The sequence below is a fragment of the Equus quagga genome, chromosome 16, assembly GCF_021613505.1.
Source record: "Equus quagga isolate Etosha38 chromosome 16, UCLA_HA_Equagga_1.0, whole genome shotgun sequence".
Taxonomy (NCBI): Eukaryota; Metazoa; Chordata; class Mammalia; order Perissodactyla; family Equidae; genus Equus; species Equus quagga.
In genome coordinates this window covers 59362062-59380130 of record NC_060282.1, presented here as the reverse complement: position 1 = coordinate 59380130, position 18069 = coordinate 59362062, and the positions used below count along the sequence as shown (strand labels likewise).

At 36.8% G+C, this 18069-nt stretch overlaps 1 protein-coding gene across 1 annotated transcript in view; it reads left to right on the top strand.

Annotated features, from left to right (window-relative positions):
• CA8 (carbonic anhydrase 8) overlaps positions 1–17743 on the top strand; it is a 95252-nt gene extending 77509 nt beyond the window's left edge. Inside the window, exon 9 of the mRNA XM_046642689.1 lies at positions 16732–17743. The gene's annotated coding sequence lies outside the window, so the exon portion shown is untranslated. The remainder of the gene's footprint in view (positions 1–16731) is intronic.
• The last annotated feature ends 326 nt before the right edge of the window (positions 17744–18069 follow it).

Genomic DNA, 18069 nt, shown 5'->3' with positions numbered 1-18069 from the left:
TTTGTTAAGGTCAGCCTGTATTGTGATGAATTTCCCTCTTAGGACTGCTTTTGCTGCATCCCATGTGAGTTAGTATGGTATGTTTTCATTTTCATTTGTCTCCAGGTATTTTTTGATTTCTCCTTTAATTTCTTCAATGATCCATTAGTTGCTCAGTAATGTTATTTAGTCTCCATATCTTTGTCCCTTTCTCACCTTTTGTCTTGTAGTTAATTTCTAGTTTCATAGCATTATGGTCAGAAAAAGTGCTTGTTATTATTTCAGTCCTCTTAAATTTATTGAGGCTTGCCTTATTTCCCAGTGTATGATCTATCCATAAGAATGTTCCATGCACACTTGAGAAGAATGTGTATTCTACTGTTTTTGGATGGAGTATTCTATATATATCTATTAAGTCCTTCTGGTCTAGTTTTTCATTTAATTCCACTGTTTCCTTGTTGACTTTCTGTCTAGATGATCTATCCACTGATATGGGTGGAGTGTTGAGGTCCCCTACTAGTATTGTGTTGTTGTTAATGTCTCCTTTTAGGTTTCTTAATAGTTGCTTTATATACTTTGGTGCTCCTGTGTTGGGTGCATATATATTTGTGTTATGTTTTCTTGGTGGAGTGTCCCTTTTATCATCATATATTGCTCCTCTTTGCCTCTGTTTACCTGTTTTATCTTGGGGTCTACTTTGTCTTATATAATTATGGCAACATCTGCTTTCTTTTGTTTACCATTAGCTTGGAGTATTGTCTTCCATCCCTTTACTCTGAGCCTGTGTTTGTCATTGGAGCTGAGATGTGTTTCCTTGAGGGAGCATATTTTTGGGTCTTGTTTTTTAATCTATCCCATCACTCTGTGTCTTTTTATTGGAGAACTCAGTCCATTTACATTTAGAGTGATTATTGATATGTGAGGGCCATATTAATTAATTAATTTTTTAATTAATTAATGCCACCATTTTATCACTTGTTTTCAGTTCTCCTGCATTTCCTTTGTTCCTTGTCCCGTGTATTTCAGACTACCAATTTGGTTAGGTAGTTTTCTATGCTGGTTTTCTTAGTTTTCTCCTTATTTATTATTTGTGCCTCTGTTCTACTTTTTTGTTTAGTGGTTACTATGAAGTTTGTATGAAAAATCTCATAGATGAGATAGATAGTCCATTTTCTGATAACCTCCTATTTCTTTAGACTAAGCTGATCCAATCCTTTCCTTTTCCCCTCCTAAGTTGTTTTTGTCACATCTTACTCCATCTTGTGTCATGAGTTTGTGGTTAAAATGACAAGATTATGTTTACTTTTGTTTTTTTCCTTCTCTTTATCTTTAATGTTATACTTGAATATTTGCTAACCTATTCTGATGGACAGCTACAATTTTCTGATTTTGTCTACCTATTTATCTCCTTACTCAGGGCTTTTTAATCTTTTTCTTCTTTCTTTTTCAGGTATGGGGGCCTTCTTGAGGATTTCTTGTAGGGGGTCATCTTGTGGCGATGAACTCCGTTAGGTTTTGTCTATCTGGGAAAGTTTTTATTTCTCCATCGTATCTGAAGGATATTTTTGCCAGATAGAGTATCCTTGGCTGTGAGTTTTTTGTTCTTCAAAGATGTGAATATATCATTCCACTCTCTCTTAGCCTGTAAGGTTTCTGCTGAGAAATCCACTGAAAGCCTGATAGGGTTTCCTATGTAAGTTATTTTCTTCTGCCTTGTTGCCCTTAGTATTTTTCCTTTGTCATTGACTTTTGCCAGCTTCACTACTGTATGCCTTGCGGCAAGTCTTTTTACACTGATATAGTCAGGAGATCTGTTTGTCTCTTTCACCTGCATTTCCATCTCCTTCCCCAGGTTTGGGAAGTTTTCTGCTATGTATTTCTTTGAACAAGCTTTCTGCTCCATTCTCCTTCTCTTCTCCTTCTAGAATGCCTATAATCCTTATGTTGCATTTCCTAATTGAATTGGATATTTCTTGGAGAATTTATCCATTTTTTTTTTTAGTCTTAATTCTCTCTCCTCTTCCATCTGAAGCATTTCTATATTTCTGTCCTCAGTAGTACTGACTCGTTCCTCCATAATATCAGCTCTATTGTTCAGGGAATCCATGTTCTTCATCTCATCCATTGTCTTTCATCTCCAGTATTTCTGATTGGTTCTTCTTTATAGTGTCAATCTCTTTTGTGAAGTAGGTCCTGAATTCATTGAACTGTCTATCTGCATTTTCTTGTAACTCACTGACTTTTTTATGATAGCTATTTTGAATTCTCTATCATTTAGATTATAGATTTCTGTGCCTTCAGGACTGGTTTTGGGTACTCATAATTTTCCCTCTGAGCTGGAGATTTAATATATTTTTTCATACTGCTAGATGGTGTGGCTTTGTGCTTCCACATTGTGGTAATATTTAATCGCTGCTTCTGTAATTGACCTGCTGACACTGGATGGGGGTCAAGAGGTGTGTGTTCTGAGCCTGCTATGATCCATACCACAGCTCCCAGGTGCTGCACTGGGGTGCTGGACGGTGGGGAAGGACACTTCCTTTCTCCTGTGTGATCTTGGGGCCTTCTTGCTCTGCCCTTGCTATCTGCTCTCCTGGGGTGTTAGCTTGATGAAGAAACCCCTGTGATAGCTAGTCACTTCTGTGTGGGGCTTTTCCCCTGGGCTGTGAGGGACCTCAGAGATTGATGGTGTTCCTGTAGAGGGCCAAAATCTCCTCCCCCATTTCCTCTTCAAGCCACATGCAATCCCTGGGTCACTGTCCAGAAGCTTTCTCTTACATCATTCCACTTCCTTGGGGCAGGGAGCTCCAGCACCTCTGCTTTCTGATGTATGGCTGCGTGGGTCTCTCAGATGCCTTTTGTGTTGTGTGGGTGTCCTCTGTTTTAATATGAATGTCCTTTTCATTGTATCTTAGAGGGGAGAGTTTATGGGGAAAGCTCACTCCACCATGATGCTCCCATGACTTACTTTGATTATTTAAGGAAGATTGGGGTAGTAGCTAGGAGAGGTGAGGGCAGCAGGGAAGATGGGAGATTGGAGCAGAGTGAAGGCTGGAAGGGTAGGCTTATAGCAGTGACCCAGAAGGAGGGGCAGGCAATGAGGTGCGATGAGGTTTGGTGAACATGAATTTATGAATGTCTCCAGTCTAGGTTTAGTATACTCTCTGTGAATATCAGCAACTATAAGTGACACTTTTTATGAAACAAGATTGTTGCCTTGAATTTTTGATCCATATCTGGTCCTAGATCAGAGTTGCCTCTCTCTAAATAGCTGAATAACTGTCACTGTTTTATCCCTCTCTTTCACACACACACACAAAGACTAAAATGTTGTTTATGAGATTACATCTATTTCAGATACTTCATATTCATTAGGAGGATAATATGTAATTTTTCAAAGTTTTAAATTGATTACAATTTAGGTGTTTTAAAAAGGAGGATGGATTTGTGTCCTTATCTTGGTGGCTGAAATTACTTACAGGGAGTCACTTTTCCAAAAATTCCTAAGAATGGTGCAGGAATTCTTTCAAAGGCAACTCCAATTCTGACTTCATCCTTTTATGAATACATTTTTGATCCTTTTATCTTGAAATGTGTAATACAAATCTAGTCATAGTTCTACATAAAATTATATTGGGAAATCAGGCTTGTGGATGTGTGCTTTTTATTTGATATTTAATAATGCCCTAAGGCAGGTAATTCAAATTTTTATTAAAGTGAAATGATTTGGCTGTCTGACTTTGAATTTAATGCATGAATGTTTCATTTAAGCTCTTGGAACCGAAAAGGAGAAAATTTTTTTTCTGATAGTTCTCTAAAAAATGTTTAAAATAATTCAGGTTTATTTTAGCTATGTTTTATAAAATAACTTTAGTTTTTGGACTTAAAGTGACTTTTTTTTTTTTTGCATGACATGTCTAGACATCTGGAGGGCTTTGATAACCAAGACGTATTATTCCCATGAATAATCTGTGACTTTTTATATTACCACTTAAAAGTATGAACTATGGTTTTGTACTTGTTTGAAGAATTGGCATATCACTCACCCAGGTGCTGGAAATTCTTTAGGTCAGTGGTGCTAGTTCAGATTCCCGGGAGCAAACTGACATTAAATGATCCTTTACCCATTGAATTTTCTATATGATGTTGGAGAACCAAATCTTAACAACAACAAACAAGAAATAAGACCAAGTGAAAGGTCCAGTTTACTTGTCGTTCTTGACATCATAATATTGGTACTAACCTTCTGACAACACGATTATTTCCCTATTTGTTTCATTAAGTATTAGCCTTTTTTTTTAAAGGTTATTCTGTCTGTTCAAAGACTTGCGTCTTTCCCCTGTGACTCAGATATTGTTAAACTGCACACATGTTTATAGTAACTGTAATTAATTATAATTATTTTCTGTAAAGCCAATGCCACAAGCCTCTTTAAATAGTTTCTTTTTTCCCCTTATAAGGTGAAAATATAGGTATACTCCAAATAGGTCAGAAAAAAAAAACAGTAAAAGGGAAGAAGAAAAAGAGGGGTTATGAAGCAAGCATCTCGGAATGATCTTTTTGTCAAACTTGCGCTTGTTTTTTTTTCTGGGTTTTTGGAGTCATCCTTGACTGTGTTGAACTCTTCCCCACATATGCTTTTGTAATTAATAATATTGTCTTCTTAGCTTTAAGAAAGCTATAGCTAACATCAATTTCGTATCAGTTTTCCTTTATAACCTAAAAGAGTTCTAGGTTAGAAAATGATAAGGCATTATAGAAAGGGAGGGGGCTTTGTGGGGAAAGAGGGAATGTCAACTCTGAATGACCAAGCAGGTAAAAGCTATTATCCTTCCAGGATAAATGGAAAGCTCAAAGCCATATTTTCAGTCAATAGAACTTGGACTCTCCTCACTCTAATAATTTAACATGTTGCACAGCATTAGGGTGAGAAATGAAAGCTCGATGGATATAGCTGTTTTCTATTTACTGTAGCATATAGAATTTCCTGAAAATGGAATGGATTTCCTAAGGGATTTCAAAATGATTTCAGGAAAATGCAAAAATGCCAAGGATGCTCAACCTAGCTATTATGTTTTGATTATGTGATATAAAAATTGCTATTAACCCAAGAATGAAAAATATCAATGCTGTATAGGCCTTTTTTCCCCCGGATTATTGAACAAGGAAAATAATCCCTGGTTCCAAATCTGTCTTTAACTTTTTGTGTTTTAGAAATGTTAATAATTTATTGTGGATAAAAATTCCTGAATGATTTAGTTTCTTTCTCCTCCCATGAATTTAAACAAAATTGTGTTTGGAAGAAGAAAAGAGAACATTTTGCTGTCATGGGCCAACTTGTATTTTGAGCATTAATATTTTCTGATACCTTAAATATAGTAGTTTCATGATTTTAAACCTGAAGAATTTATTTTCCATAAAAAAATCATTGAGACCAGGTTCTCTCATCTAAACTTGTTGTATAATGCCTTTTACCTCATGGGTGCTCATTTTTGGTAATTTCCCCAAATCAATTTTTTAACTTTATTCTTCCATTTTGAGACTTATTAAGAAAACCTTATAAAGAGGCATTCATTTCAATTTCCTTCTCATTTACCTGCTATCTGTTCTCTCTGGTTTCTCTTTTCCATGATGAAGTTCATAGAGACTTAGGAAAGCAGAGTCATCATAGCCCAGGGAACTATAAAATATAAAAGCTCAGTATCCCAATGGACCTTCCAGTAGGCCCCTTCCTGGTGGGGTCCTTGGACCTCAGCCTGGGGGCCCGCTCACTCTGTAGGTGACTCATCTATGCCCGCAACTTTTGTTACCTTCTGTTACCCTTCATTTATATTCCTGAACCAGGTCTCTCTATTAAGTACTGGAATTGAATGACCAAGTGTCTGTATGACTTTTCTTTTGGATATGTCAAAGGCGTTTCAAACTTAATATATACGATTGAACTTATGATCTTCCTTCACACACCTGGCTCTCTTCCAGTTTTCTTAGAAACCCAAGTCATGCTTGACACCTTTCTTCTTCATCTCACCTCATCTGTCCAATTTGTCATTTAGTTCTGCAGATTTGCCTCTGAGAGCCCCCAGATCCATCTGTGTGTCTCCATTTCCATCATCACAATCCATCAAGTTAGTATCATTTCTCATCTAGACTGTTGCAAGAACATCCTCCCTCTCTTCTACATAGGATTGTTAAGGAAGATGTATAAAAATAAAAGACATGGGTGGCACAGAGAGCTCAAACTTGTGTGTCAACTCTGATTGATTGACATGAGCTGTCTTGAGAGTGTTGAGAAGGATTCTGAATCCACATCTGAGCATGGTGGGAAAGAATGACGTGACTAATTCTTACCATCTTCCATTGGGGCATGGTGGTAGTATGGTAGTTTGTTATTGCCATCCACATGGAAGTTTGTGTTATTGGCATATGATGTAAATGTCTCAGCTATTAAGGTGCAGAGACTTTTGAAAATGAAAGTTAGAAAATTGATCTGCATTAGATCTACTGATATGTAGCTTGGTATTAACAATTACAGGGGGTACAGAAACATGGTGAAATGACTGAAGTCCCCTGATCTACCTTTTTAATATTTTTATTTCATTACATGGGAGTTACGGTCCTGATGATTATACATAGCAAATTACTTAGATGTAGAAAACTCTAGGAGGAGAAGATTATGGCATGGTAGTATGGAGGAGCTTAGCCTAGACCTCTTTATAGGAATGGAAGCCATCTCCTCAAGAAGGGAAAAGGGTAAGTTAGAGAAGAAACCATGTAAGAGAAAGGTAGGTACTACATGACCCTCACAAGGGTGAGAAACAGTGTATTAAAAAAAAAATATATATATATATATTAGCTCTGAGCTAACATACATGTCCACGTTCCTCTATTTTATATGTGGGATGCCTACCACAGCATGGCTTGCTAAGCGGTGCCACGTCTGCATCCAGGATCCAAACTGGCGAACTCCGGGCCGCCGAAGCAGAACCTGAACACTTAACCATTGTGCGACCGGACCAATGCTAAAATATTTTTAATAAAAATATACCATACAAAAAATTTGTTCATTTAACTATATAGGTCTTGGAGGTATTTCTGTGTTAGTACAAATAGATTTGCCATATTCTTTTGGCTACTTTAGTTTTAATTAAAGAAACATTCCAGTTAAAACTTGTTTTGATAACATACAAAGCTAAAATAATCTAGACAATGCCCAATATCTTGGACAGAATCGGAAATATTTGTTAGATAATATGGAGGTTTTCCCAATCAAGAAATTTCCCACTAAGAAACACAGTCTCACAATAAATTAATGGTTAAAATAAGAAAATCACATTGGTTTTGGATGAGTCTGTTTTCCGTTACAGTACTTCTTGAAACTCTATCAAAATTTTTAAATCCTTGTTGTACTTTTAGTGGTCAGAAGCTCATAAAGGTCTTTAGGGTTTGTCTGCAGGAAATATTTTCAGAGATGTCTCAGGAGCATGGCATTGAATTGGATCTCAAAAAGTGATTTAATCTAGTCTTCTGCCTGAAGGTCTTCAACTAAATTATTCCAGATGGTTGCTCCCCATAGCTAGAAACAAACAAGCAAACAAACCTTTGTTGTCTGAGAAGACCTACTTCAGAGTGTTTTCACTCCTGCATAATGCAAAAAGGAAAAGAAAAGCCCTCATGAAATACTGTCTGTAAAATATTAACTGAATTGGAATGCCATTTTGATACTAATATTTTTATGGTTTGCCGTAAATGTTTTTGATTAATGTAACTGGTTATATTACAAATATTACAAGATTTATGTTTTTCCTCGGTTTGCAGCATGCGAGAATTCCTATAACCTTTTTGCTGCAGAGAAACTCATGTAATTTTTACAGATATGAATGTTCATTCTGGTTTTAGTGTGGGTACAACCAACGGTTCTCTAATGATATCTTTTCTTTAAAGAATGATTATATTTAGTGGGTCCCAGCAATAAAATCACTATAATGAGGAATAAAAGATTGTAAATAAGAATAACAATGTTATTCATCATCTAAATTAGTCATTTATGGCACATTCTTATACCTGAAATATTTCCATAGGAAATAATGTTAAAACCCACATTTACTTATAATTAGACATAATACAAACCTTCTCTCATTATAATAGTTGCCCAAATCCCAATTCAACTTAATTTCATTGACTTTGATTTCTGGACTAAAAGCATTAAGCTTGAACTAGTGAAAAATGTATAATATGTGCATTCAATTAAGAAGTAATTAGATACTCAGTCACCCTTACAACACACCAGGGATTAGGGAAGAAGGAAGAAAAATGTGATGCATTCTAGTGTATAGAACAATTTTGTTAATTAGTTTAGTTCTAATTGAGATTGAGAAAGTGTCAAGGTATCGTAACATAGGTTTACTTCTGAATAACTTTAAAAGCTAAGTTTAATGTTATGACACTTTGATGCAGAGTGATGTAGAAATGACTAAGCTGTATGATTTATCCTGGAGTTTAGATTAAAAAATTTATACATTCACTCTAAGGTAGACATGTTAGTGAGTGGTGAGAAGGAAAAGAACAAACACTTTTTTATGTTTCAGACATTCTGCTATATTTTATTTCGTTAATCCTCACAACAATCCTGTGAGGCATATGTTTTCCTTTTTATTTTAGAGGTAAAGAAACTGAGGCTGGGAGTCGTTGAGTAACTTGCTCAAGGTCACAGCCAGTAAAGGGCAAAGCAAGGATTCAGACCCACGTAGGTTTGACTGCAAACCTTGAGCTCTTTTCAAGCCACCACATTTCAAATAACAAAAGGGAGGAAATTATGAAGTCCTCGTGTATCTTTGCCTCCTTATCTCTTTTAGATAAGTTCATGGGAGTGAGATTTCTGGGCAAAAGCACATGCATGTTTTCATTTTTGGTAAAATATTGCTAAAATACCTTCTCTAAGGGTTATACTATTTATGCTTGCACCATTGATTGAATATTTTATAGAAGGTGTTTTTGCCATTTTTTCAGTCAGTCACTCTTGTATACTTTCCACCTCTTTCTCATCTCCTTTTTACTCCTCACTTTCTTGAAATGTGTTGCTCTCCATCTCCCTTTTGAAATTGCTGTGGCAAGAGTCACCTGTGATTTCCTTCTGTTTTTGTTCTTTGTTCCCGTATCTCCAAATATAATACATGTTCATGGCAGAAAATCCAAGCAATGCAGAACAAAATGAATAAGAAGCAAACATCTCTCAAACCCTTCTCTCAGTGCTGGCCATCTCCAGCACTGGGGTCCCTGGTGAACCCGGAGGCTCTGTAGCACAGAGGGGTACGGTTCGGGTTCCAACTGACTCCGCCACTGATTAGTTCCGTGACCTTGAAAAGTTACTGAGATCTCTCAGTCTCCTTTTTCATCACTTAAAAGAAGGCCGGAATAGTATCCACTTCACAGGGGGGTTGTGAAGGTACGATGAGATATCTGGAGGGCTCTGGAGTCAGCTGGGATGTGGCTTGATGGGGACCGTGGCACCTCCACTTGCTGCTCCACAAGTTGGGCAAATAACTAATATTCTTTCAGCCTCAGTATCCTCATCTATGAAGTGGAGATAGTAAGAGTCAGGCCTCCTAGAGATGTTGTGAGGATTAAATGAAATATGGTAAAATACACAGTGGAGTGCTTAGCAGAGGGTTAGCATTCAATAAATGTGAGCTATTACTATTATTATTGTTGTTGCTATTATCACTAACAATTTTGATTAGTGTAGTTTTCTATTATGTTGTTAATATTTTTTCATTGAAAGAATATTGCTTAAGTTTGCCCTTAGCTTTCTTACTAATCTTTCATATAGTTCCCGATAACCTTTTAGCTGATTGAGTTTTCTAAATAGACTGTTGATCGCATCTGTAAATAATGACAATTTTATCTCCTCCTTTATAATTTTAATTCTTCTTATCTCATTGCACCGTCTAGTACCTCCAGAATAATGTTAAATAATGAACAGTGATATCTGGTACTCCTTTCTTATTTCCGATACACTTGGATTTCTATTTCCAAATCCAGTAATATCATTCCCACTCTCTTCCCTTTGAATCTTCAGAGGCATTTGATGCTCTTGACCTCTTCCTTTCTCTTTCTCCTTTCTGTCCTTATTTTCCTTCCTCATGATCTGATACTGTTATTAGTGGGTATGTTGAAAAATAAGGTGGCTGTATGCCCTTGCTTGAAAAGAAAGGACATTAATTGTTAACCTTCTGTTGTTTGTATGGCAGCATTCTAGGGGCTCTGTGAAAATATGAACATAATCAGACAAAGGCTCTCCCCTGAAGGAGCTTCCAGCCTAGTGCTGGGAGTAAATCAGGTACACAGCCAACTCCAAATCAAAGCAGCATGTGACAGCTGCCCAAGAAGGTGTTCTACAAGTGTCCAGGAGAAAGAGACCGTTCTGAAAGAGAGAGTCCTCATGTCTAGCATATTGCTAGTTCTTAAAAGACTCTCATTTTTGAGATTTTACACTGAATTAACTTACTTAGAGAGCTTTGCTTTGCTGGGTTATCAGTTAGCTGAGCCAGACTCCCTGGCACGGAGGTCAGCCCTGGGCCCTGCAGCAGCCTTTGAGAAGGGCATGTGTGCATGCATCCTTTTTTATTTTTAATAGCTTTCTGGGAAATTCTACAATAGCGATTTGATTTTCACGCATTCCCTAGGGTATCTTCAGAGAAGATAATTTAAGATTCAGAAATAGTCACATGAAAGATAGCATCTGTTATAATTATATTGAAATAGCTGATGATTTAGAAGATTTCTTAGGATATGGCCATACTTCAAGGTCTCATTATGAACAATGATCATTGTGCAGTAGAAGATTTCCTTTTGCAGTTAAGCTTTCTTATTATTTATATATAGATAAATGGGTATTTAGAGGAAGTCCCAAAGGGGAGAAAGTCAGCCTGATTGTTGTTGTATATTCATAGTGTCATTTCTTTAGATTGTTTTACCAAATAAATTTATATTCTGATTACCAAGTAATACAGTTATTGTAGAAACTTTAGAACTTAATGTATAAAAAGGAACTTTTGTATCAAATAATGATAATCCATTGAACATAGGTGATTAATTTTGTTTCTACCACAAACTGCAGTAAAATAACAGGAAAGAGATTATTTTTAAGTACACAAACCTACAAGGATAGAGAAAACAAAAGAGGAGACAACAGCAATAATATTTTGGAAGCTGGAAGCAGATGGTTGTGTGGTAATGGATTTGGCAGATGTGAGGAACAAGCCTGCTTACGTGACAGAAATTCTCAAAGTCCCAGGAATTGGTGACAACAGCTATCTCTAGAAGTTGAAGTGAAGCGAGAGTAAAATCCTCTGTATCGGTTAAAAGCTGGTTGAGAAGCAGTTACATCTCCAAATCCCCTCCCAGCCTTTGCTGGATACCTGGAGATGCTTATCCTCCCGAGGTGATGAAGAAAATCTCTCTATTAGGGGACATGGGCACAGTTGAGGATCAAGATACCTCACTGAAAATAGGGTGAGTAAATAACATCCTCATACCTCATGTTCCCCTCCTCCCCCACTTGGCCTCCAGTATACTCGCAGAAAGGGCTCTACTCAGACCCAGGGCTGGAAGAGTCTTTCTGGAGAATCTGAAACCCAGGGGTTTTCTACTGAAATAACCCAGCTGGCTCATCCTATGGTGAGGGCACGACAGACAAGCGCTTCCTGTGTGCTTGGAGGCTCCGCTCTGGTTTTCTTGTAGTGGTGGTTCCCATTCTTAGGTATGAGCAGTTAAGAGTATTTGAAGAGAGGCTATTATGTATAAGAGCCCAAAACACAGAGGAAGTCAGGCTATAAGAATTAAATACTTAGGAAGAGAAAAACTTCAAAAAAAGTAATCATTCATATCTCCAGAGTGGTAAGGAAAGAAATTGCAACCATGAAACAGGAATAGGATGCTATTAAGAAAGGGAATATTAAAAAAAAAAAGAGCTTTTGGAAATTGAAACATGATAGAAGAAATGAAAAATATTTATAGAAGTAGCACAGAATTAAAGAAATCTCTCAGAAACTAGAGCAAAAAGAGGAGAGAATAAAATAATAAAACCGTAGGACCAGTCTAGGAGGCTCATTATCCAAATAATAGAAAGACTAGAGAGAGAACAGAGAAAATGGAGAGAGAAAGCAGCAACAAAATCATTAAAAAGATTTTCTCCAAACTCATGGACATAAATTTACAAATTGTAAGGACCCACTGAATTTCCAGCAGAGTAGATCAAAATGCACCCACACCAAAGCACTACCGTTGTGGGATTTCTGAACACAGAGGGAGAAGTTACAGGGAGAAAAGAAGCCAGCCAAAATCAAAGGATGTGGAATTTGAATATCAGACTTCTCCACAGCAACACTGGAGGCTAAAAGTCAGTGAAGCATGACCTTTAGAATTCTTAGGCAAAATTACAACCTACCTGGAATTTCTTCCCCTGTCAAACGTTCAATAATGTGAAATGACTTTTCAAAGTCATTTTCAGATATCAAGGTCATTGAAAATTTATTTCCCAGGAAGCTACTAAAAGATGTGCTTCACCAAAATGGAGTAAGCTGAGAAAACAGATGTGGGATTTAGAAAATAGGAAATCTAATAAAGGAGAATGGCAATGGAGATTGCCAGAATGATAGTGAAATGAAGTTGTAGGCATAGAGGATGTCAGTCCAGATGTGAGCAGATGAGAAGGTTCCAGAAGAGCTTTCTCCAGGAAGATGAAATTGATAGATTGCAGGATATGCCTTAACTTCTTGAGAGGAGAGTCAGGCAATTGATAGGTAGTTTTTGATAGAGTACGTAGAAAACTGAAGTGGAAAAATCCCAAGGTAATTATTCGCTCTAGAGAAAAAAAATTGTGCAGGAAAAGAAAACTAATGATATACAGTCATGCGTTGCTTAATGACGAGGACATGTTCTGAGAAATGTGTCATTAGGCGATTTCGTTGTGTGAACATCAGAGTGTGCTTCCACAAATCTAGATGGTACAGCCTAATACACACCTAAGCTACGGGGTACTAATCTTATGGGACCACCATCATATACGTGGTCCATTGTTGACCGAAACATTGTTAGGTGGCACGTGACTGGATTAATACATGTAGTTGAGCTCTGAATAATATTGACATCATCACAGTAATAGAAATTGAATATTGATTGATCCAGCCAAAGTTACTATATAACCATATTGGAAGGATGAGTGAAGGAAAGAGCTTATGTGTGTATGGATGATGTGGGGAGGTGTGGGGGCCTGATGGGAGGCAAGAGTCACACCTTCATTTTCCATAGGGAAAGTCTACAGACAGTACTAAAATAGAAAATTGAAAAGGAGCAATACAATCACACTACTTGTTCTATGGTTTTAATAAAATAATCGGCTAAAAGAGTTGAGGAAGAGGAAATTTGTGCCACATGGGACAGGGGACTGATAGTGTTCATAAAAAACCTTCTAGAACTGTTTAACTCTTTAAACTATGTGCATGTATAATTTTGATACAAATAAAAGTACAAATTTGGGCCAGCCCATGGCATAGTGGTTAGTTTGCATGCTCTGCTTCAGCAGCCCAGGGTTTGTGGGTTTGGATCTAGGGCATGGACTTACGCACTGGTTATCAAGCCATGCTGTGGTGGCTTCCTACATACAAAAAATAGAGGAATATTGGCATAGATCTTAGCTCAGGGCCAATCTTCCTCACCAAGAAAAAAAAAGCAATTGCTACTGCCGTTTTGTTATACTTTTTTATGTGTGTATGTACACACACACACATACATAAATACCTGCATTTTCTTGGAGTGTTTGCTTTGGGCCAGATATTATGCTGGACCTTGGGAACACAGTGCAGATGAGATCAAGTATGATTCCATCCCATGAAAACTTTCTCTGAAATACTGAAAAGTAAATTTCAAACACATTGTGGAAAATAATAGGCCATTTAGTAGTTCAATTTTCAGCTAGTGAAATGTCTATAAAATCAACTGAAATCGTCAATAGTAGCTCAGTTATATGCCTGGGAGGCACTGTTGTCACATTATATCTGTTGTCATAGTACTTTCTCACACAAGCTCTGCAAAGGAGGTGGTGTTATCTGAGGCTCGGGAGGGGCAAGCAGATTGCCTAAAATCTTGCAGCAAGTTGGTGGCAGAGCTGAGATTTGAATTTGGGTCTCTGATTCCAAATCTGTACCCTAGATTGTGATCAGTTGAAAGATCAAGTGAAGACACTCAGGTAATCTGGTATCTGCAGTGAACAAGATCAAACATCCATCTTGGAAGGGAGTTAATATAAACATCATCCTCAGAGTGTCTTGGCATCAGAAGGTGACATTTTCTTTGTTTGAAAAATATAGAGGAGAAAAAGCTCAATAAGCATAGGCTATTACCTTTATTTTCTTCCGTGAAGGAGATTTTAGCAGAGTGAGTACTTAAATTCACCAGCAGAATCCATACTCAGGTAAGTTGGAGTTCATTCAGCATTCATTGAGAACCCTCTAAATCAAAGCCTTAGAGCTTCAAAAATGAGTGAGACACCTATGAGCACATGCACATGTGGATGTATGTTCAATGTCAAAATGCCTTGGGTCAAGACCTGACCTTGTTTGATTAGAGCAATTGTGTATTTACTTACCTGTCTTTGGCTTAATTGATGTTCTGGAGCATGGCAGCTTAATTTTGAAAATGGTTGGATATATTCTTAAAATGAAATTTCATTACTTTCATAAACTTGGAATATTTGCCTCTAGACTAGCCTTTCCCAAATGTGTTCTGCAGAGCTTTCGTCCATCAAGACATTTGTTTGTCAAATCAAGAGATGACTGTCCACATAAATTTGGAGAAGCCTGCATATAATATCCTCTCGTTGGAGATTTACAAGAACTCTGAGACAGTTTTGTATGAAAGAACCATAATTTACTATATGTAACCATAGTTTCCAAACTTCTTTTGAATGTGGATTCATTTTTTTGATCAACTTCTTGAGTTACGTGGAACACATTTTAGGAAACGGAGGATTCTGGGTTATTTTCCTTTTGCAGAAAATTCATACATTGTGATCTTTAGGCTCCCTTTAGCTCTGAAATGCTGTGGCTTTACAATTTTAATCATCAGTCAATTTCATGTCAGTCACTTTGATTTATAATTTATTGCAAAACTCAGAGTTGGTGTGTTAAGTTGAATATGTAGATTCTTACTGCTGAATGAGGAGACACCAGCCAACCACAGGAGTTGGCTGGTAACTCTTTCCTGGCATCTGAGCTTCCACTTTGGGGAAGTGGAAACCCTGGGGCCATTTTGATTGAAGGCACGGTTTCACTACACTGACACAAAGGAGGTAAAGTCACAAGGTTTGCTAATTACAAGTCCCAGAACAGGGGCACAATTAACCTTGGGAAGGGCAGTTCTCTATCCCAGGTCATGCATGAGTCATCAGGAGATGGAGAGCAGGGTAGCAAGCACCTATTACTTATAAGGTGATTGAGGTGGCAGTCACTAGCTTTTGAGGGCTTAACTCTGAGTGGTCATTTTAAAAGGTGCCCTGGGAGAAGCAAGGTGGGAACTTGTGGCAGAAATCCTAATCTTTGGTCCTTGTCTAAATGTCTAGACTCTGGATGAGAACAGGGTTGTCATACTGTAAAATGCCTAGGCACAACTCAGAATGGCTGTTTTCTCATTACATAGGTTATAATTGTCAAATATACATGTAAACAATGTCTTATTTTAACTTTGAAATCATAGCTTTGAGACGTAATCTTGAAGACATGATCATGACTCATTATCTTCTTTGAAATGTAGTTTGGAAATATATATCCCAGCATTATAAATATTTTCTATTAAATTGTACCGGAAATTATATATATATTTATATGCACATATGCATACATACATGGACATGTATATATGTTCAGGCACATCCACATCCACACCATATATGGACCATTTTAAAGCGTATTCCATTGCATCGTAATTTATTAAGGAAGGAAGTAATTTAGTTTGTGTCCAGTTTTTTGCTGCAGTGAATATCCCTACACATAAGATCTTTGCATGATCAGATGGTTGTATCTGTATGTTAAGCTCCTAGATGCATAATTCTGGGTCCAAAAGTGTATGCATTCTAAATTTTAATAGATACTTGTTGTCCAAAAGACTGGACCAGTTTACATTTAGCAACTGTATAAGTGTCAGTTTCACCATTCCCATCTCTGGCAACACGAGTAGAAGTTATTGAACTAAAATCTTAGCTAATATCATTTTACTAAAAGGGAAATTCATTATCTCAAAAAGTACTATTGTTTCATGTATTATTCTATATTACTTACCCATTTATTTAATAGAATTGTAAAGTTATTTGAGGACTAGGAAGAGGTGGTCTTTGTGTTCAAGCGATTACCATCTGTGATATTTATTACACATGAAATTAATGACAATAACTTAAAACTTTATTAAAACATGATATAGACATTTTTGTTTAGAAAATTCAAACAGTAGTTTATTTTGGTTGAAAATATTTGTTTCTATGAAATTTTGCATTAATAGATTCTGCCATAGAAATAAAATATGGTAGACTTTCTGGAAAAATTGCAGAGATGACAGACTTGAGCATGAAGATATTTTTGGAATTGCCCCATTTTCTTAGGAAATTTTTAGTTTTTCCTGTCTCTCGTTGGACTGTAAAAAGACTTTTCAGTCTGCTGGGGAGGAATGTCAGTAACATAATTGATTCATTCTTTTTGCCTGAAGGAGGAAGACAATGGTCCTGTGGTGCCCTTGGATGAGAAATGGAAACTTTTGAGCAGCAGCTTCGGTTCATCCTCAAAGCCTGCATTGTTTGTCTTCATCTAATCCAACTTGATGGACGTGTGTGACAGCTGCCAGTACACATGCTCTAGTGAAATATTTGAAATGGCCGTACCTTCAAAAGAAACCCCATCTTGTATATCCTCATCACTGCTGCTAGTATTCATATTTTTGCACATACTGTTTATTGCTTATGTGTAGAAGAAATGAAACTAGTTTTCAGACTTGTTAGTAATATGAATATATATTGTATATTAATATTGAAACAGGAAAAATACATTTTCAGCGTTACCGGTCTTTCATTTCCTGTCTCCAACAGAAAATTCACTCATTTGGAGGACAATGTAATTCTTGATAATAAAATAGGAGTTGTGATCAAGAACAGCATACAGCTTCAAAATGGAATGTGAAGGATTGGTAAAAATCGTATCTCATGTTATTTTTCAGCCCTCATACGACAGTTAATGTCAGGCTCGTTTGTTATAGAAAACAATTGGGGAGTTAATGCAAGAACGTAATACTCATTTATATAACTTTCATAGTTAAAAGATTTAATTGAACATGTGGATCTAATTGTATTTATTTGATGTATTAGAAGCTGTGGTTTCTAGAGATTTGAGAAAGGTGTAAGAAATAGAATAAAAAGAAAGTGGGTACGACATACTGAGAATAGTTTTATTTTCCATGATAAAAACATAAATTTAATAGTATCCTATGATAATTTAGTGTGGTGTATTTTGTAAGAATTTAAAATATTTTATTCTATGGATTTCACTTCTTCATATATTGAGATGTTTCTTTCAAAGATGAGCAACAATGTCCTTATTTTAATTAATTTTAAGTGCTACTGGAAAATTTCAGCATATGCTTAGATGTAGTTAGATGTGACAGAGTGAGATAATTTATGTAAGAGTGCCTGGCACAAAGCAAGTGCTTAATAAAGGTTATTTGTTGTTATTATAATTATTGTTGTAAAACTAATGACTTCAACATCATAATCCAAATTGGGAGGGATTTTTGTGATGCAAAATATCTAAGTTGGAAATAGAAATAATACAGGCGGAATAAGTATGTGTTGAGAGGTTTTGGATGTGTTAGGTAGCAGTTGTAATAATGAAAGTCTTAAATACAAGTAAGTATCACGCCAAGTACCCCTGAAAATGGAGGTGAAGAGGCTCCTGGTGGAGGCCTGGGCAGGGATAGAAAGGACTAGAGCCGCAGCAGAGTGAGGAAAGCCGAGGCTCGTGAAGGGGTGGGATCTGCCCATCACCATGGGCCACA